Genomic DNA, 21,913 nt, shown 5'->3' on the forward strand with positions numbered 1-21,913 from the left:
AAAGCAACAAACCAAATAACAAATTATAGCAACAACAACAACAACAACAACAACAACAACAACAACAACAACAACAACAACAACAACAACAACAACAACAACAACAACAACAACAACAACAACAACAACAACAACAACAACAACGATTAGCTTCTTTCTCATCTTCCTGTTCCGTATGCGCTGTACTTTCCACGTTCACGCCCATGCCTTACTACGACAGCTGCATATACGCACACACGAAAATACGTGGGTGCACTCCTCGAGATATTTATTACTCGAGACTCTTCAATCAGACAGAAGGGGCAGTGCATTTTCAATAGGTTCCGTGGACCTAACAGGGTCGCAAAAAACAACAACAACAAAAAAAAAAAACTGTACGAGAAGGTCATATTCTTTGGGAAATGCAAGTACAGTATGGGTATCAATACAGTATATATAATCCGGCTGGGGTTTGACTAAGCGTAGTTTGGCGGGTGGTATAGCTTGTTAAACGAAAATATTCGCCATATGTAGTAAAATCTGTTTCATGACTAGAGGCCGGATTTTTAGGCATCAAAAAAGTGCGTTTTAGGCGCCAAAAATAGGCAGGAAAAACAACGTTTTAGGCCTCCAACGTCGTAAATATAGGCACAATAAAATTTCACATAAATGCAAATAATTTGAAAACACAAAGACGTGCACGGCCTGTATCTACGACAGGAAGGCAAAAAAAAAAAAACTTGGAGGACGATTGAGGTTCGCCTTCAAGAGTAGAACGCGATAGCATTATCGGGCCCCGTGCGCATCGCCTACTCAAGTGCTAGCCTCGCTTCGGTACTCGCCGCAACCGAAGCGAGGCTTCGGTTCTCGCCTCATGCCTCAACCGTGCCGTAAGGAAACGTACGATGACTGTGCGCGTAACATTGACCGTTTCAAACTATTCTAGAATGTCTACTGCAAGTACAGTTGTTAAGTGCCCACTACGGCATAATTCTTCCTTTTGCCAATCAGCGAAGGGCCCACTACTCGTCCGTAAGGCAACACGCGAACCTACGCAACTGCACACTTTGTCGATGCTTTTGCAGCTGATGATGATTAAATATACCTGAGCGTCTTGTAATGGGTGGGCCTTTAAAACACCCACTCGTTGCGAAATTCACGTTTTGACGCCTGGCGCAATTCTACGCTTCATCCACTACATGACATTCATAAATTATTTTTTCCGAAGCAGTTTCCGCCAGTAGCGAGGCTCTGTGGTAGAACACTTCTTGCCACGCTGACAGCCTGGGTTCGATTCTCACTCGAACTTGAGATTTTTAGGATTTATTTTATTTGCATCTTTGGATTTTTCGGTCACGGGCAAGATGATTTTTCGCTCACAACGAACGTCGCCGACACCGACGCCGACACCGGAATTTCTGCGAAACGAGCTCTTTACCGCTATTGCGTTACCTCACTCCTGAGTGTCTTCCTTTTCGACATGGCTGCGAAAGGCAGACCAGGAGCAGATAGCCAGACCGCTAAAGGACCATAAGGCACGGATGCTTCTATTGGCAGGGTCCAGTCGCGTAGAGCCAATCGCTCCCCTGTCGTGAACACGTTAAAAGCTAAATTAGAAACAAAACAAATGCCGTGTGCACACCACATTTTTCTTTCATCTTTCGTTCTTCACTCTTCTTTCCCCTGAAGGCCCTCCGCGGATTCGCATTCGCCAATCGCTCGAACAATAGAGGATTTTAGTCTGTCCGGTATTCCGGTAAAGCGAAGGCGTAGCGCATTACCGGACAGCGTGTGCCGTAGCTGCCGCCACGTCAAGTTGCGCCAGCTATGGAGGATAAAAACAACTAACAAACACATAATGTATGACCTCCAAGATTCCGGGATTCTCACTCGCTAAGCCTACATCATTGATTATGTGAGTATGGATCTCGAAAACGGTGCCGAATCGACACGAATACATTGCTGTCGAAGCCTAAGGACGTGAACCTAAAGCAAATAAAAGCATCAGTTCGGAGATAACGAGCGACAGAGCGCGCGACGGCCACTTGATAGATTCGAGGTGGACGGCAATCGCTTTCGATGGTGCGGCCACGTTTACCGGGCATGCGCATGCGCAGTTCACACCCGGTATTTTGGTACACGCAAAGCATTTTGCGTATAGAGGTGTGCCGAACAGACTAAAGTCCTCTAATATCAGCGCTGCGGCGTATGTTGGCGGGCGCGTCCCATTTCGCTGCTGCAAGCGGTTGTTTTCCAGAAGTTCGTTGAGCAAGAGGACTAGGTTTAACCCCATAGAGTTCCGAAGAGTCAGTTTTGCCCGGTAACGTGAATAAAGGTCTTAAACTGCGCTCGAAAGCGAAAATTGAGGCTAAATAATGTTCAAATGTGAGCCGATTTTGAAAGTAGGCATTTATAGGCACTTATAGAAATTTAGGCACAAACGCCCAAAATAGGCATTTATAGGCACTATAAAAACACTATAAAAGCCCTTCTAAACCCCTGATTCATGCTCATATATCAAAGTGGCGCGATAGGAGCGTAAGGAAGAAAATAGGCATTTGCCTAAAATCCGGTCTCTAGTCATGACGTTTGCAGACCCCTATGGGTGCCCTGTTAACAGGAGGAGGTCAGGATTAGCCAGACCTTATAGAAGGCACAAGGTACCGATCACGAATTGTTAAACCCAAAGTGGTTGACGATGCTGGATGGTGAGCGCGTCACGATCCATCATATCTCATACTGGTCAACGAGAAGACAACGCGAGATGTTACCAATGACGTGTTCGAACAACCCACTAGTTAGGGAAGGAAGATGGCATGAGAATAGTGTTGTTGTCGTTCGCCTAATCAACAAATACCCCGACCCACTGTTGGAGATTGGCGATAAATCGGATGGTTATCGGGTGGCAATCTGTAGGATTGTCCAATGAATCGTTGGCCAAACTGCGACGCTCTGCTCGCAACACTATCAGCAGCCTCGTTGCTTGCTATGCCGATGTGAGAAGGTACCCATCAAAAAGACACGGTAAATACGGCATTTGATAATTCTTCATCAGCTCATAATTTACGCTGGATGCATTTCTAATAGGGGAAACCACGTTGTAGTAGTTACAGCGCAGACTTGATGTCTGAAAAGAGAACAGCATGTTAAGCCTGATACGGGTTCAATTTTTGCAAGGCTGCTCTAATTGCTATACTTTTGTGGGCCGTAGAGGACACGATGCAGTCATCGTGTCATATTAGGAACTATACTCTTCAAGACCTATATATAAATGATTGAGCAAACATTAGTAACTTACCAAGCTATATAATATACGCAGATGACACCGGCCTTTGCTTCCAGTCATGTAGTGCTGATCATCTATCACAAGAAGCTAACGAAGTCCTTGATACGCTGTATTTGCGGAGTAAAGCAAATTCCTTACAGATTAATTCTAAAAAAACAAAAGCGGTTCTTTTTGCACCTATCCAAAAACATATAAATCATAATCTAAACTACTCTATCGATCAGAACGAATCGAGGTCTCGGCTGACGTGAAAACACTGGAGTGATCTTTGATCAGCACTTATTGTGGGACAAACACATCGAACGCGTTGCAACAAGTATGGCGAAGGCATGCGGCACGCTCTGTAGACTTCGATATGTTCTGCCATCAAAGATACGGCTATTGCTGCATAATACAATATTTATTTGTCATGCTAATTATTGTAATATAGTATGGGGAACAACGTCACAGAAAAGCCTTCAGACGTTACTTCTCCTACAAAAAATCACTGCGCCATGTTGCGTGTGTTCCTTATGACAGCCATACAAGTACATTATTTTCTCAGTTTAATGTTCTCCCATTTGATTACAATTATGAGTTTAACCTTGCAATGAAATACAAAGAAAGTGTAAAACGAGGCCACACTGGATTTATTCATATTTGTAATCTCAGCAAACCACATCACCTCAAATATTCCATTCGAGAGCGAGAAACTAGGGCCGTCCCTTTTTCACGAACCAGTCATGAAAAGGACAGGCTACAGTGCCGAATATCAGCATTGCTTAACAACCTTGAGGGGCAAAATGTAAATCTGGATATTGCTTCGCGTCAGATGCTGAAGCAGTATTTTCTTAGCCGTGAGACTATATGTGAGTAATGTATGCGGTATTTGGGTTTTCATTCCTGGCTTGTTTCCTTAGACATGGCACATCTTTCAGTTTTGTTGTGTGTGAAAGTCGTTTTACATACTCTTAGGTGCCCAGAAATCTGTATAGTTTCACCATGTTACATATGTTTGCGATTTTGTTCTGAAAAGTGGTGTACTGTTCGCAAGAAATGAGAAGTGTGTCTTGGTGTGTATGTTAAAAACAAGAAATTCTGTACATTTGTAAAATGCATGCCAGTGTTCTATTTGTAATGTTCTTCAAGAGATAACTTGTATATCCATGCACTGCAGTCTTTTTTTTTTAACACGAAAGTGTTTTATGCCGGGGTCCACCAAGACTTCAGTGACGTGTTTCCGTCACGCAAATGACGTCGAAAAAATTTACACAATCAGATGGCAAAGAAAAAAAGTTCCGCCGACGGGCATCGAACCCACGATCGCTCGGTCCGCAACAACAGATGCCGGGCACGCTACCACTGCGCCACGGTCTTTTTATTTCTTTATTGCCTATGTACATACATAGAGCAGTGACAAACAAATATATACCAAACAAAGAACAACAAAAACGAAAATAAAAAAAATACAGTTTACAGGCTTCTTAAAATTGCTTCATCTGTAGAAGGCTTTCTACTTGATGAAGCCATTCAGGTACATCTTGCTGAACCTTTTGTGTTTCCACAAATGAACATATAGATTCAAAGAAGTAGTGTCGAACCGGACGTGCATTAATATCAGCATGGCGCACCGCCATTCTTGACTGCCATATACTGTGCAGGCCCAGTAACATAACTAGATCGAACGGTACCCCTTCCTCAGTTTCAACCGGGAGAAATCTGATGCCGTAGGCGTCGAGGGGCAAATCATTTTTTAAAGTTCGTTGAAGAATGTCTCAAAAAAAAGACCGCATCCCAGCAGTCAAGAAAAACATGTTCGATTGTCTCCGGCTTCCTGCAGAGTAAACAATGGTCTCCCCAAGGAACGAATAAGTCCTTTTCTGCATCCATGTTTTGACAGGCAACGTTGCACTGTGTAATTTGAAGGAAAAGGATTTTACTCCAGGTGTTACCTCCATTTTTTTTACTCGGCTTAAGACATTCTGACCTGGGCCTACACGATACATTGCGCTATAAAAAGGAACAGGAAGAATTGTATCTACTAGATCTTTGTATAACTTTTTACTGGAAACAGAACAGAGATATTCCAAAGAAAAACGCGTTTTCAAAAAGAGACGCGAATTAGCTACTTCTTTCAGGTAACCTCTAACGTTTGTTTTCATGTTGTCAGAAGCCACCACCAGTTCCGGCAACAGCCTCCCAAGCCTAAGCTGTATAACAGTACGTATGAACGAGTCTCGATTATTTCGAAAGATCATGAACCGGCTAACTGACGCAGATACAAATGACACAGACAAAGGCCACCACAGCGAACCCGTCTAAAAAGGTTAGTTCTACTTGTTCGCTCCCAAGAAGAACCCCACAAGAAAACAGCCAATATATTCGGTGAAGCTTTCGTACATTCGCACGCGAAAAGTGCAGTACTTGAAGCACGTACCAGAGCTTATTAACCAAAAATATGTTACAAAAGGTTGCTCTGGCGAAAATTGATAGATGAAAACCTTTGAATGCTGAGTTTTTTCTCGCAGTTCAGCGACCTGACGCCGCCAGTATGGTTCACTGTCACAATAATATTCCAGTGGAACACCTAAGTACCGCACAGGAGCAGTAGTCCATGAAATACCGGCAAAGAAGTCAGGAGTCACAGGCCATTCACCGTGCCAGTAACCCACGCACCACTGCACCACGGTCACAGATTCTAGAGGCTTTACAAACGCGCCTTTTATATCTACCACTCTCCCGGTCGGTGGGGTGGTGTTGCCCTCTAGCAGCGGTAAAGTAAAGTAATTCGTCATTACTGTGGCCTCCGCGATTACCACCTGCAACGCGTTACACGTCTAGAGTGTACTAGAACTTACACTCTAACACGTCCGTCCCATTCGGCGCGTTTTCAATAGAAGTTCACTTTTGTGAATGCCTTAACACACCGCGAGGTGGCGACCTCAGCCCAAGCGTCGTAGATGTAGCGTACTAGAATAATAGTCGTAGAGAGCCTACATGACCAGTCATGTAGGCTCCCTAAAGCGTCGTAAAAGCGTCGGCCTCGCTCATAGCATCGCGCTAATCCAAACCAAAAATAGCTCTGCGACGCGCGCCTGCCTCACCTGGCTGTTACACCGCGTTCCCCGCTCACGCGCCGGGCTACCGGAGCGGCACGACGCGTTTTGCGTTTCCCTCTAGTCCAGCCGTGGTGTTCAATCACATTTTAACATGCCGCGGGATGGCGACCAAGTTCTGCGTCCAATATGCGACGCTCTTCTGGCTATCACACCTCGTTCTCTGATTACGTTTTCACAGTTAACTACAACAGCTACCACAAGGGTTTGTTTAATCATTTAACATGGACGTTAGTCGTGGGGATGGAGATGTACCACCAATCATCAAAGTGTTTGCATCCACGTTAAACGGTGCTATAGCTGCCAGACACCAATATACACTGTGCAAGCTCTCTTATATCAATGTACATTAAACATTCAGTTACTTCTGTAAGGGCACGCTTGAATTTCGTGTTATTCCGATTCCTATGACGGAGGGATCAACCATGTTTTTTTTATTTAACTGATGCGCGAAAAAAAGTTGACTCTCTGCTGCCTAATTCTGTAGGGGCAGGGCCCATTGTCAAGCCGTTATAATAGCGGCTTTTTGCTCCTGTCCTAGCATTTGTTCTCATGATGAGTGCTGAAATAAAGGAATCTGAATATGAAGACTGCCAGCCCATGCCACAGTGAGAACGAGAATAACGCAAGCCACTGTGATAGCTCCATTCTCTTCGAAACAGAGCCGTCGGCGTACAGTTGAACATGGCGGTCATGAAGTCCGTTGAGCTGCTCGAGCAGAAGTGTACTTTCTACTGTCACTGGCGTAAGGCGCTCGGAGCGCATGCGCGTACCAGGCCCCAATTCACATTCAATCAACGCCATCGGTCATTCCACACTATCGTGTGACCATAGTGGCTTGTGCAGTTTTATTATTCTAGTGCGCTGGACATCTAGAAAACGAAATGCCCTAAGGTCCACAAATACACGAGATTTAAGTCCATCTCCCAAGCGGTCGAAGAAGAGCCCTCCTTGCATGTCTCACTGAGTAGACACAAATCTAACGGCTGATGGTGTGTTGCAAGGAGACGAAGGACGCGATGGTGAGACTCGTGCAACACCTTGTCGCTGTGGGACACACAGGCGGGCGCAGGGGGCGGGGGGAGGAGAATGCAGTATCTGACCAACACTTCCTGAGTCGGCACTATCCCGTCATTCTTCAAAGAGCAGGCTAACGGTCACGCAGGTTCTTGACAATAATGGCGACCATGGGCCCTTGTTGTATTCCAAGTAACGTTTACTTCCCATCTTTATTGCCCGAAAGCCAGGGATCAAAGGTAGGGCATTGTGAGAGGCACATCATCGCTTCATTTTCATTTTTTTATCCATTCAGAAGCATCTGCTTCATATATCGTCGGTTGGACTCCACCAATAAGGGGGGATGGAGGGGCGCTGTGATGAAGCTTTGCCCACCCTAATGGGGAACCCTACGCACGCCTATGATGGCACACCAAGCGATGTTCTGAGGCCTTTTCGATGTACTGATTTCGATCGATCGTACAATAGCATTAAATGCGATAATAATGGCAACGTTAAAAGCAAGGCTTTCACCACTTGTGCCGAGTGCAACTCGATCGTCGAAGAAGGGTGACTGCCCCAGAGTGCACCAGTCATCCTTCGAACTTCACTGAGACGATGCTTCGAGCCACGAAACGACGGTGTCTAGAGCGCATCGCCGATAGAACCTGCAGGCACGCACCACTCGGAGAAATCATGCGTGGTTAGCTTTCCGAAATTATGTGTTTGTGGGAGCTAGTTTCACGCGCGTTGTTCCTCCGCATAAAGTAACACTGACGATATGATTAGTCACCAAGAATTTGAGCGGTGGGGTGACTATCGCCAAGGGCACAAATGGTTAGGCTACCACTGAAGCAGAACTGGTTGCACCAAATTCTATGCTGCGTATACACACCATCTATCAAAGTTGGTCTGTTCCTGTTATGTAGGTCGCGACACGTTGTCTTCGTAACAAAGATAAACCCTATGGTTCTGTTCTAGTTCACCCGTAGTAACCATCTGTCACGACACCCACATTTTAGCCGCAGTGGTCAGGCTATCAGGGTACGACACGTGAGCACAGACGCCGTGGCTACACCAGCTGCCCAAACATAAAGCGACAAAGACAACATAATGGCGCACACCGATGAAAGCAAGCTGTGGAATTCATGGAGAGAAAAAAGAAAAGGATAACTGTGACAATTATTAGGACACAGATCCTCTCTGCCTTGTCGGCGTGACGGCCTTCAATTTGCTCTTCTGGCGCATCTATAGAGCCAACGCCGCCCGAACAATGTGCCTGCCTGTAAACACCCTGTCCTAATTTGCGCAAATGCTCGATTGTGCTGCCTTTTTTGTCATTGTTTTCTGCCACGTCTTGTCTCAGCTTCTACGAGCACAATCTTTGGCTTTTTATTCTGCCGTTCTCACTCTGTCCAGACTTTGCTTTTTTTGGCCCTCGAGTAGTAGACTATAAGCTCCTCGCTTTCGCGGCCTTTCTTTCACACTTTCCCGCGCATTCGCGCCCGACGAATCACGCAGCGCCGCACAAAAAGTAACGAAATGGTCGTCGCCAGAAACAGAGTCATTAGTCACCACCTCGCGAGGGCGTTGAAGGCTCAGCGTTGTACAGCGGTCGCCTCAGCGAATTAGAGCGGACGAATGGGCCCAGCAGTGCGGCTCGGCGACACCGACCACAGTGGTCGCCAGTGTCAAGTTCCGGAAAGCGCACCACGACAAAAAAAATCACAGCATATCCACGGAGTGAATGATGATGAGTGGGCGAAGCTGCGGAGGTTCATCGGTAAACCGTGAATCTTCCGTGAATTCTGCCCAGTACATCATCACCGACGTGAGATCGGTCGCGTTTATACTAAAGGTTCGATGAGTTATGACGACTTGCAGCTCACTTTAATTTTACATATACGCTGTGAATTTTCATTGTTTAGAAAACCATTGCTTTAGAAAACATCTGGCGTCTTTCGTTAAGCAGCTGGCGTCTTTTCGTTTTACTTTAGAAACATCTGGCGTTCTTCCGTTTTGCTTTTACAAAACATCTGGCGTCTTTCGTTGGTTTATTTCATCAATCAACGGCGTTTTGAACAAAATTTTTATTGTTTAATCACACACAGGAGAAATCTCACCAGGCACTACCTTGGAGGTAAAGAACGGCTGCTAATGGGAATGAGAGACAGAAGAAGTCGGCTTTTAGCTACCGCTGCGAATTTTTTTTTGTTCAACAACGCACAGGAAAAATCTCCCACCGGCACCACCTTGGAGGTCAAAGCGTAAGACTGGTTACGCACTACGACCAAGGGATAAAGTTGCACCAAGGCAACGGCATGATAACTCAATACGGCGCGCATCCAGGCTTTCTCAGAACGAACGACCTCTTGCAAGATGGCGTTCGGCTCCACATGTTGCGTGCCAGCAGTCCCCCTGTGAGACTCGTATAACAGCTCAAGTGCTACTTTGTTACGTGATAGAGAGCTAAAGAACAAGATGAAAGCTGCTAAAGAAACCACAGCGTGCGTGTATTCATAAGCGTGCGCAGGGTTCCCCTTCAGGGGGGGGGCGAAGGTTCGTCGCAGCGCCCCCCTCTCTATTATGTCAATGTATGCGGCTGACTTTGCGCCCCCCCTTCTCGCCCCCTTGCCCCTCCCCTGCGCACGCCTATGCGTGTATTCACGGCTAATACGTTGCTTCCGTGAAAATGTTATGAAACGTGGCGTGGGAAAAGAATCGCTCCACGTCGTCAAAGAGGAGGAAGAGATTGTAGGGCACAAACGCGGCGTGCTGACGGTTTGTCAGTGCTGGAAAGACAGGAGCGGTGGGGTGCATATAAGATTGCCGCTCAGCGCTGTGTAACATGCTTAATCCCAGTACAGGAGAAAGCAAGGAGAGCACTAGCCCGGAGAGTTACCTTGTCTTACGACATCCTCGCACATCAGCGAAGAGGCATGTCAATCCTGTCTCACCGCTGTTGGAACGAGCTCATCCGCAGAAAACCTCAAACAGTGCGGTGAGAATCGAAGGCTTCTCGTAGCTCTTTGCATGAACACAAGCTTCTCCCATTTATGACGCAAGCTCGTGCTGGCGAACACCTTTGAACGGGTTGCCGTTTTTCTTTTGAGAACCCTGCTTGTTTCTTGCACGGTATTGTACCTGTGGCTACAGCCCGAAATTTCCGATGAAAATGTGCATATTTCGGAAGCACATATGCGCAGATTATGTTCTGGTAAGAAGTGAAAATAAGCATAAAATATAGGACGAGGTCTGTGCGTCAGCGTTCTGCTAGGGTATTGTCCAATGCAACTGATTTGCATAAGGCGTTTTTCATAAAGTGTTCTTTGCATAAGGGGCGCGAATATGTAACTCTTCGGGAAGCATTAGTGGAACTTCGTAGTATGAAATAGGTGCTGAAAACTTGAGAAACATTGCTGTTCGTGCTTGATGGCCATGCCCTATTACTTATACATTCGCAGAGCTTAACATGGTATTCACAAACAAGGTTCTTAGTTTACATATGCTGAACTGCGCGCATATTCACATCGCGCTTTCACAAGCAACCTAGGAAACCAATGTACGACATCGGTACGGTCTAGTTGGTATTCCACACTGAACTTGCGTACAGTGCAGAAAAAGACGAAGGGACAAAGAACCGACAAAGAGGAGCCGACAAAGAACCGACCTTCTTTTTTTAAAGACGATAGCAGCTACGACTACGACTACGAGGGACGAACGGGTGCTGCCTTAAAGGGCCCCTCACCAGGTTTGACAATTTTGAGCTGACGAGCGCAATCCATGCACTAGGCGTTCACTATTACGTCTGGCAAAATTTGCAACGCTACGCGCCGCGTAAATGGGTCAAATTTCAAGCTGAACGCTGCTTGCCCTTCTTCTCGCGTCCACGCGCCCAGAGAATGAGGGGATGACGTGCATGAGAGAATGGCCCTATGTAGATAGTAGTGCTGTGACGTCGCTCCTCTACGTAGACGAGTGTGCTCTGACGTCGCCAACAAGTAGCACGTGACACTGCGATAATTATTTGACACGACGCGTAGTTTTTGTAATTTGTTGCTTGAATGGATGAATAAAACTTGAGAGCAATAATAAAACACACAAACGGAATGTGTGCGTTTTCTTTTTTTAATTTTTACTGCGAATCGCAGCGAGATTCGAGACTAATCTACCTCCGTTTCGCACGCGTTCGTGTTCTCGTGCTTTGCGCATCGTGCAGACGCCACCCTTTACAACGAAACTAATTTTCTACCGCGTTCCAGCGCTCATTAGGCTCATTTATCCTCCCGCGTCTAACTATGTTCATGCAGCACACCGCTAGTCTCGCGTCCGTACAAATGTTGCAGCTTTCGTGCTCAGTAATAGGTTGAAAGCCAAGTGATCGGCGAGGGCGCATTCGGCACAGAGATGAAGCGCAAAGAACGCCGCCACAACACCGCTCGCGTCTCGGGGGCTCGGGCTGGTTCGGGCGCGTCATGCGCTCGTGACATTCTGTGCGTATGACGTGTTCATGCGTATGCGTTATGTGATCCTTCCGCTCGCGTGCCGAAGAGGGCAGGGAAGGGATTTGGCTTGCGAAGGCTACGCGGGGCGAGCGGCGAGGGTTTGCAGCTCGCCTCCTCGCATCATGGTTTCGCGCCACTACAAATTATTGTTTTTCTCAGCTTCTAACCGACCGATTAGAAAAATTCTTGCGGCATAATGCTCTTTATTGGGCTCGCAACAACTTGCAATGTGTAACTAAAATTCGTTAGGTCACCTGGTGAGGGGCCCTTTAAGGAGCTTCGCCCCTAAAAATTAAAATACCGGCCGAGTAACAGAGCGTGCCCATTGTAAACAGCCGAGATAAGAGCGAATCCCCAGAAGAAACGGCTCCAGCTACCGAATAAGCGCGTAAGAGGGAAAAACGAAAAAAAAAAGGTAATACAAATGTTGTGAGCATACGGATGGCAAAATCTGTTCTTCCTACGTTATTAGACCAGCCCGGTCTTTCAAACTCGCAGCTGGAGTACTCCTGTGGCGAAAAAAAAATTCCTGTATTTTTTGATGTCGTCTTGCTAGAGGCGGCACTACAGAGACATACACTGCTTCTCATTGAGCGCAGCTTCTAAGTGACTGCGCTGTATAAGCGTTTTCACGTAGATGGCGGCGAGCGCACTGTCTTTGTTATTGTGATTGATGTGCGGAACCCAGACCTCACGGATTCCGCTAGTTGTCTGCGTGTGTTCGGTGTCGGGCGGCCGGTGAAGTGGCATGCAGCTTACGTTGAAGTTGCGCGTCACCCTGTTCTTATATGTGTCCACGCCCCCGCACCTGCAATGAAGCCGCTTGCTGTGGACGACACATTTGAATTCCGAGATTGCAGTGGGCTCATCACTGCAGGTTTCAGAAAGTGCTCACACGTCAGTTTTGGGGAGCAGAGCGTCTTTTTCGAGGTCGTGCACGCGCGCGTGCACAGACTGTACGTTGAGAGCGGCGAGCGTGAGGCAGGCCCGTAGCCAGGGGCCTGCAAGTGGCCCCCCCACCCCGAAAAAAATTCCTGGCTACGGGCCTGGCGTGAGGTGATTGTTTTGGTTGTAGCACCGAATCAAGGTGGTAGCCCGGTCCAAGACAATGTCTAAAGGCCTGTTTACTAGCCGGGTCATTTCGTGGACAGACTGTATGTCGATAGAGCCGGCGACATGTCGGAACACCTTTTGCGTTGGCGAAGTATAGGCCGTCTAGTCTGGTAGCTCTGGAAAGTGCTACGTAGGCCAACTTCAGTGGATGGCGTTTATCGTATCCGAAGACTATCTGGGCGTATGTCGCCCTTTGTGACTTATATATAGCTACGGCGTTTGTTTGCGCAAGGGCAAACTGTGCCTTCTTACAGGAGAAAGTTTTGTGGCGTATAGGTCATTGTTTTGGTGGTTCGCAGTCCCGCGGCCACTCATTTCAATTCTATTGAACGTGTGAGGTAGATATGTGCTTCGTCCTGGCCGGGAAGACAATGCCTACCGTGGACGTTGTAAACTCAAGCCGCAGCCGCAAGATGTTGGCGTGTTCACCACGCTCGATGTACCACAAGTTGCCCATGTTTTCGTTAACGAGGCCGTCGCTTAAAGGGCCTCTCACCAGGTTTGACAATTTTGAGCTGACGAGCGCAATGCATACACTGCGCGTTCACGATCACGTCTGCCAAAATTTGCAATGCTACGCGCCGCGGAAATAGGTCAAATTTCAAGGTGAACGCTGCTTGCCCTTCCTCTCGCGGGCGCGCGCTTTAGAGGATGAGGGGATGACGTACATGAGAAAATGGCCCTACATAGATGGTAGTGCTGTGACGTCGCTCCTCTACGTAGACGATTGTGTTCTGACGTCGCCAACAGTAGCACGTGACACTGCGATAATTATTTGACACGAGATGTGTAGTTTGTGTAATTTGTTGCTTGAATAGATTAATAAAACTTGAGAGAAATAATGAGACACACAATGGGAATGTGTGCGTCTTTTTCATTTTTTATTTCGTGAATTGCAGCGAGATGCGGGGCTAATGTGCCTCCATTTTCCATGCGTTCGTGTCCCCGCGGTTAGCGCATCGAGCAGACGCCAGCCCTGGAAACGAAAGTAATGTTCTGGCGCGTTCGATCACTCATTATGCTCATATATTGTACCGCGTCCAAGTAAACGTTAATGCACCACTGGCTCATGATACGGCCACTCTCGTGCCCGTACAAATGTCTAAACTTTCATGCCCGTCCAGCAGAAACAGACAGTAAACCACAGAGAACCCGACAAAACGCCCACGGCCGCTACATAAAAAAAAAGGTAGCGGCCGTGCAACGCCGCTCGCGTGCCCAGGCTGTCTCGGGCACGTCATACGCACGTGACCATGCATGCGCATGACGTGTTCATGCGTATGTGTCAAGTGAAGAGGGCAGGGAAGGGATTTGGCTTGCTAAGGCTACACGGGGCGAGTGGCAAGGGTTTGAAACTCGCCTCCTCGCATCATGGTTTCGCGCCGCTACAAATTATTGTTTTTCTCAGCTCGTAATGAACCGATTTGAAAAATTCTTGCGGCATACTGCTCTTCATTCGGCATACAACAACTTCCAGCGTCTAACTAAAATTTGCTATGTGGCCTGGTGAGGGGCCCTTTAAGCCGTGATCACGTGCGGCTTGCCGATGCTCAGGTAAATTAACGCCGGAAGGCTAACCATGTCGCTTGCGTTCATATTGGCCATCTTGGTCAGGGCATCCCTGTGAACCTCTCGTTCTTATGGCCAGTTATGTTATTGCATGCGGAATTACATACACGTGGTCCGCAGCGTCGAAGCAACGTGCTTTATAGCGGTCGACGTCCGCATTACTGTATAGCAGAGCCGTGTGCCGTCAGGGCACTTAGCTGCGGATTATTCGTGCGTCACAAAGCGGCTCTCAATCAATGTGACGCCATCGTCGGTGAGCATGAGGCCATCGCCCAGCCTCATATGAAATGAAGAGAACATTGCGTCATTCAGCGGACCACGTGGACGAGTGGATGGCATTCCAGCGTCTTCCAGGGTTGTTCTGTCCTAAGCTCCCTCACTTGCTGTTAGGACGCGGCACCAAGCGCCGCTCTCTGTGTTGAGACGCACGTGAGCCACGTGCAAATGACGTCATCTGTTGCCCGCTATTTATCGGAACGCGCATTAAACTGTTTGTTCTGTTGCTGAGCGTCCGGCTCCGAGTCACGTCCATTACAGCGGCGACGAAGACAGGCAGCGGACCAGCGCAGGCCCGAACAAGAAGCGCAGTGCAATGCCAGTCAGCGGCATCGGGGAGTACCGTCTCGGTACAAGTGCGTCATGGGACGAGTACGTGGAGCGACTTGAAATGTACTGCGAAGCCAACAAGCTTTCGAAGGATGAAGAAAAGCCTGCTGTTTTACACAGCTCCTGTGGAGAAGAAACGTACAGTCTTATCGTGACGCTGGTCAAACCCGAAAGGCCAACTGCTGCAGCCTACGAGAAGATCAAGAAAGCGGTCCGAGAACACATGCATCCGAAGCCGTCAGTGCTGTACGGTAGATTTTTATTTTACAAGCGTAACCAAGCGCAAGGCGAAAGCGTCGCAGATTACGTGACAGCGCTGAGAAGACTGGCTGAAAACTGGCTTCGGAGACGACACGCTTCCTATGGACGAGATGATGCGAGGCCGTTTCGTCTTCGGCATCAGCAACGAGGCTGTGCAGCAACGCCAACTGGCAGAAAGGGACCTGACATTCACTGTGGCGTACGACATGGTGGTGACAGCGGAAGCAACCCAACGGCAGCAACGAGAAATCAGGACACAGAGCCTCAGCGACGCGAACTGCATAGGCGACGCGGCCGTCCGCGAAACGCGCCCAAAGGAGCCAGCTGCGTCCAGAGATGGCGTCTGTTACCGCTGCAACGGTGAGCACAGTTCTAAAACTTGCAAATTTAGTTATGAAGCTTGTCACTATTGCAAGAAAAGAGGTCATATCGCTAGAGCTTGTCGCTTCAGAAAAGAATCGCCGTCAAGTCATGATCAAACTGCGGCACAGAAACCAGGAAAAACTCCGGCACGGAAGCAAAGTCAGGCAAGCAGACCGTTGCACGAAGTGCAAGAGCTTTACGCTGTTTACGAAGTTCACGAGTCAGAAAACATTATTACCACTGTGCTGATCCAAGGGAAAGAGGTGCAGATGGAAGTAGACTCACGAGCGTCTCACTCGCTGGTTAGTCAAGAAACGTGGCGAGCAATTGAAAGACGCGCAGGCAAAATTCCGCTAGTCAGTACCGGAACGCAGCTTGTGACTTGGACGAAAGAGCCACTTGAGATACTGGGAAAAGCAACAGCCGAAGTGCGTTTCAAAGAAAAATGCGGAAAGTTGCCTTTACTAGGGGTGAACAAGCAAGGCAGTAGTCTTCTTGGAAGTTGGTTTAAGGCTTTAGGAATTAAAACTCAAGGAATAAAGAAAATATCTGATGAGTCAGAAATACTTCAGCGATATCAAGAGGTCTTTGCGAATGATCTTCCAGGATGCACTCAAGAACCAATGCACATTGATCTAAAAAATGGAGCACAGCCGGTGTTTTTGAAGAGCAGAGCAGTACCGTTTGCCCTTCGAGATGACGTGGCAGCAGAGATAGACAGGCTCGTTAAGGAAGGTGTGTGGGAGCCAGTACAGTCCTCTACATGGGCAACCCCCATCGTAGTCGTGAGAAAGCGAAATGGTTCCGTACGCTTGAGTGGTGATTATCGCAGCACGGTGAATAAGGCCGTTCAAAGTAGCGTCTATCCCTTGCCCACAACTGATGAAATGATAGCAACGCTAGGGCCAAGCAAAATATTCACGAAGCTGGATTTGGCTCAGGCCTATCAACAGCTTGTTGTGGACGACGCATCAGCTGATGTCCTTACTGTAAACGCTATGAAGGGCTTATTTAAAGTGCGCAGACTGCCTTTTGGCATTTCCGTAGCGCCGTGGTTGTTCCAGCGCACCATGGACACGTTGTTGGCAGGAGTATCGGGAGTCGAATGCTATCTCGATGACATCTTAATCTCAGGAGAGACGCCAGAACAGCACGCAGAACGCCTAGAGGCAGTGCTCACCCGGCTACAGAACGCACGTCTGCGGGTGAACAAAGAAAAATGCGAATTCCGCAAGTCGAGCATTGAGTTTTTGGGTCATCTGATTGGTGCTACAGGCATTCATCCTTCTACAAGCAAAGTGCACGCGATCCTGAACGCACCGACGCCGCCATCAAAGAAAGAACTGCAATCAGTCCTTGGGCTAATTAATTTTTATAGCCGATTCCTAAAAGGAAAAAGCAGAAGTCGCGGAACCACTTCACCGCTTGTTGGACAAAGACGGTGGTTGGAGCTGGAATAGCCAGCACGACCGAGCCTTTGTTGCGCTAAAGAACTTGTTATCGTCAGAAGCAGTTCTTATTTCGTATGACCCGAAGCAAACAAGCTGTCGTGCGACGCATCACCTGTTGGAATTGGAGCCGTGTTGGCTCACCGGAAACAAGATGGCACAGAATGCCCAATAGCATACGCTTCTAAAACGCTTGGATCGAGCGAGCGAAAGTATGCGCAGATTGACAAGGAGGGCTTAGCCATCGTGTATGGCGTAAAGAGGTCCCACCAATATTTGGCTGGGCGTAACTTCATTGTTACGACTGATCACCAGCCTCTGCTGGGATTGTTTAACAAAGAGAAATGCATTCCGGACGTTGTTTCCTCAAGAATGCTTCGTTGGATTCTTCTTTTGGCTGCATATGACTACATCTTGGAATATCAACCAGGTCACCGCATCAGCAACGCTGACGCCGTCTTCCAGTACCGGGACGCGAGGGCGAGACACAACCACCTGGTGACGTGTTGCTGTTGGACGCTGTGGAGTATCCACCCTTACAAGCGTCTGACATCGCGGAACTCACGAAGAGGGACCATATATTGCCCACTGTGAAGAATTACATTCTTTCTGGTTGGCCGGCAAAGTACGACAATGATCTTGCGGCTTTTGCAACAAGGAAAAATGAGTTATCTCTGCATCGGGATTGCATTCTCTGGGGAAATCGAGTGGTCATACCTCAAGCAGCAAGAAATAATGTTCTTCGTTTGTTGCACGCAAATCATCCTGGCATGACAGCTATGAAGAGTCAAGCAAGATCGCTAATATGGTGGCCGAAAATGGACAAAGAAATCGAGGAGTTTGTGCGTCACTGTGAAAGATGCCAAGTGAACCGTCAAAGCGATCCAAAAGAACCAGTTCACTTCTGGGTTAAGCCAGATCAACCTTGGAGTCGTTTGCACATCGACTTTGCCGGACCAGTACAAGGCGAAGTTTTTCTCGTCGTGGCACTGGACGCATTTTCCAACTAGGCTGAAGTGAAGATTATGCCTTCCATGAAAACTTCGGCAGTAGTCTCAGCTCTACGTGCACTGTTTGCCACTGACGGAGTTCCAGATGTTATCGTTTCCGACAACGGAACCGCATTCACGAGCGAGGAGATGCAAGCGTTTCTCAAGCTTAACGGCATCCGCTCAGTGTTTACAGCACCTTATCACCCTTCTAGTAATGGAAGGGCAGAAATAATGGTGAGGGAAGTGAAAGAAGCGTTGAGGAAACAGTCGGGAAACGACACCCAGTGCAAGATATCCCGCTTATTATTTAAACAACATACCACCCCACATTCAGAGACTGGAAAGAGCCCGGCGGAGATGACGATGGGCAGAAAATTACGTTCAGCATTAGACAAGCTGCACCCAGTCCGTCACCACTCCACCTCTGACATCACTGTGAAAGAATTAGGTGTAGGCCCGAAGCTACGCCCGAAGCTTCGCTGCGGGACCGCGATGGAAGTTGGCTGAAGTAATCTAAGTGAAGGGTCCTCTCTCCTGTCTAGTTCGAATGGCAGATGGCGACGTGCACCATAGGCATCGCAACCAGCTGAGGCGCGCATGGCCGACGGAGAAGCCTTAAGAGCCACTACCTGACTACCACTTCCGGGTTGCTCCCGTACAAGCAACTGTCGACGTGGAGCCTGGCGTCAGCAGCCCAAGGCCTCTCTACCCGCCCGAGGGACCCGAGCTGAGAAGATCTACACGAACTCGTAGAGCAGTCGTTCGCTTTGGCTCAGTGTTTAGAAACACTGTGTATATATTCAAACTTAAAAGGGAGGAAGGTTAGGACGCGGCACCAAGCGGCGCTCTCTGTGTTGAGACGCACGTGAGCCAGGTGCACATGACGTCATCTGTTAGCCCCTATTTATCGGAACGCGCAATAAACCTTTTGTTCTGTTGCTGAGCGTCTGGCTCCGAGTCACGTCCATTACACTTGCCTTGCGTCTAAATGTGTATGTTCGCCGTTAATGCGTTCACTGAGATTGTGAATCACCTGTGGCACATACCCGCTATTGTGACTGTGGTATGTGGGTATGTGCCACACGTGATTCAGGGCAAGGATTTCAGGACGTACGCGACAGGTGCTTTGCGTTATTCAAGTCATGACTAGTGAATCGTGTTCGTCATACACTGATCACTATGTCATACAATATGCCAATTCTGGTATATTACAACCCTATGGAGACGACCAGGAGAGCGCCCAGACGTCAGCGGCTAGACAGACAGACAGACAGACAGACAGACAGACAGACAGACAGGACAGACAGACAGACAGACAGACAGCAGACAGATAGATAGATAGATAGATAGATAGATAGATAGATAGATAGATAGATAGATAGATAGATAGATAGATAGATAGATAGATAGATAGATAGATAGATAGATAGATAGATAGATAGATAGATAGATAGACAGACAGATAGATAGATAGATAGATAGATAGATAGATAGATAGATAGATAGATAGATAGATAGATAGATAGATAGATAGATAGATAGATAGATAGACAGACAGACAGACAGATAGATAGATAGATAGATAGATAGATAGATAGATAGATAGATAGCTAGATAGATAGATAGATAGATAGATTAGATAGATAGATAGATAGATAGATAGATAGATAGATAGATAGATAGATAGATAGATAGATAGATAGAACGGCCAAAGTGCCTGAGGTTCGCTAAAAGTACTTCGCATTAAAAGAAGCATCAATGTCTCTAAAGAATTCATTAGACTGCGCGGCTTGTGCTGGCCCATACACGCACAGTACCCGCATTCAAAAAGAAAGGTACACACAGTCTTCAACCAAGACCGTCCCCAGGCCGTCGGAAAAAGATGGTGTTCCCTCAATAAAACCCGATTAAACATAATAATTCTAACTCACGTAAAGCGAGATGTAGCGAAAGAGAAGTAACAGCGTACCTTGAACTTTCGTTTAAAAGCCAGCACGCCGGATAGCGAGCGGTAATTGGTTTGCTGCAGGCACAAAACATCACAGTTCGCAGCACGGTTTACGCTAATCACTTCGACCGGCTTTGCCGCACTGCGGAAACCTTGAACGTTCAATCAAATAATAATAATCAAAATAGCCATAACGGGCATAATACTGCAAGAAGTTTGTATGCTTAGAATAAGATGTGAGCGATTCGGAGTACCAAGCACTCTACTATGCGAGAACTGCGTTCAGCTGCCCCTCTACCACGGAGAAAGAATGCCCTCTACTGAACAGAGTGCTTACCAGAAATAGTGTAATAACATAGAGAAACGCCCGCCTTCAATCAATGGTTTGCTTAGTGTCGACCAGTTAGCAACGTCATCCGCTAGACGCCACTCTACAAACACTTCAGAAATGTGCAAGGAATACGCGTTGATTATGTTACTACCATTTCTTTAATTACTAAGATATAAAACATTTGTCAGGCTTTTTCTGAAGCGTTTTGACCGATACGTATGACTGTTATCTCAGACATCACGATGCTTTAGACGGACCAGCAAGCTTAGCTCAAAGGTCTTCGTGATGCGATGACGCTCTGCTAGACATTTCAGTTTAATACCAAGGAGGTTTACTTCGTAGATCACGGCCGCTGGATAAGTTTTCCGGCGATCGATTAGTGAGGAAATAAATCCCAATGCTGAGGTCAGTCGAGCGTTACAAAGAAAGGTGGTGAAGGACCCGTTTAAGGAAGCAATGCACGATTTGCACATGACATATCGTTCTTCGGCAATAAAGGCGACGAATTGCAAATAATAATTGAAGATTGCAACCAAGAATTTTTCCAATATGGCTAAACATGAATATGTTGATGAGAACGATGATGATCAACGGCCTGGCGATATAAAGGATTGACCAATGACAGCAAATCCTTGAAGTCTGAATACTATGTATACATAAATCAGGATCTAACCAGGGAGCCTATCACTGAAAGTAATATTCACCGAAGAATAAGAAGAGGCTGGAGCCCTCATGGCAGGCATTTCCGTGTTATGACAGACGTAATTATAATATCAGGAGGTTTACGTGCCAAAACCACGCTATGATTATGAGGCACGCTGTAGCGGAGGGCCCCGGAAATTTCGACCATCCAGTGTTTTTTAACCTGCCCTGACATCGCAGAGTATACGGGTACACGAAAGCCATTGCTGTGCTGCAGCGAGAGTTTGCCGGCGATGACGATCAGGGCTTGCTCTACGTGTAAAGGCAGTCTTAGTGAAGGGAAAACCAAGTCCGACCCTCAATACCATATACGACCAATAAAACAACATTGTATATACTGTACACACGTGTTGTCACTCATATGCATGTTCGAGTGGGCAATGTGCGGGGGATTCACGGTTACCCGAATGATCGCCCGGTGCTTCGCCCACTCATCATCATTCACTTCGTGGATTTGCGTGGATTTTTCAAAGACGGCTAAACATGAATATGCTGATGAGAACGACGAAGATCACCGGCCTGGCGAAATAAAGGATTGACCAATGACAACAAACCCTTGATGTCTGAAGAATGTGCATATATAATTCAGCATCGAACCAGGGAGCTAACCACTGAACGTAATATTCATCGAAGAATAAGAAGAGGCTGGAGCCCCCATGGCAGGCACTTGCGTGTATGAGATCCATAATACTTATATCAGGGGGTTTACCTGCAAAAAA

The sequence above is a fragment of the Rhipicephalus sanguineus genome, chromosome 2 (assembly GCF_013339695.2).
Source record: "Rhipicephalus sanguineus isolate Rsan-2018 chromosome 2, BIME_Rsan_1.4, whole genome shotgun sequence".
Classification (NCBI taxonomy): Eukaryota; Metazoa; Arthropoda; class Arachnida; order Ixodida; family Ixodidae; genus Rhipicephalus; species Rhipicephalus sanguineus.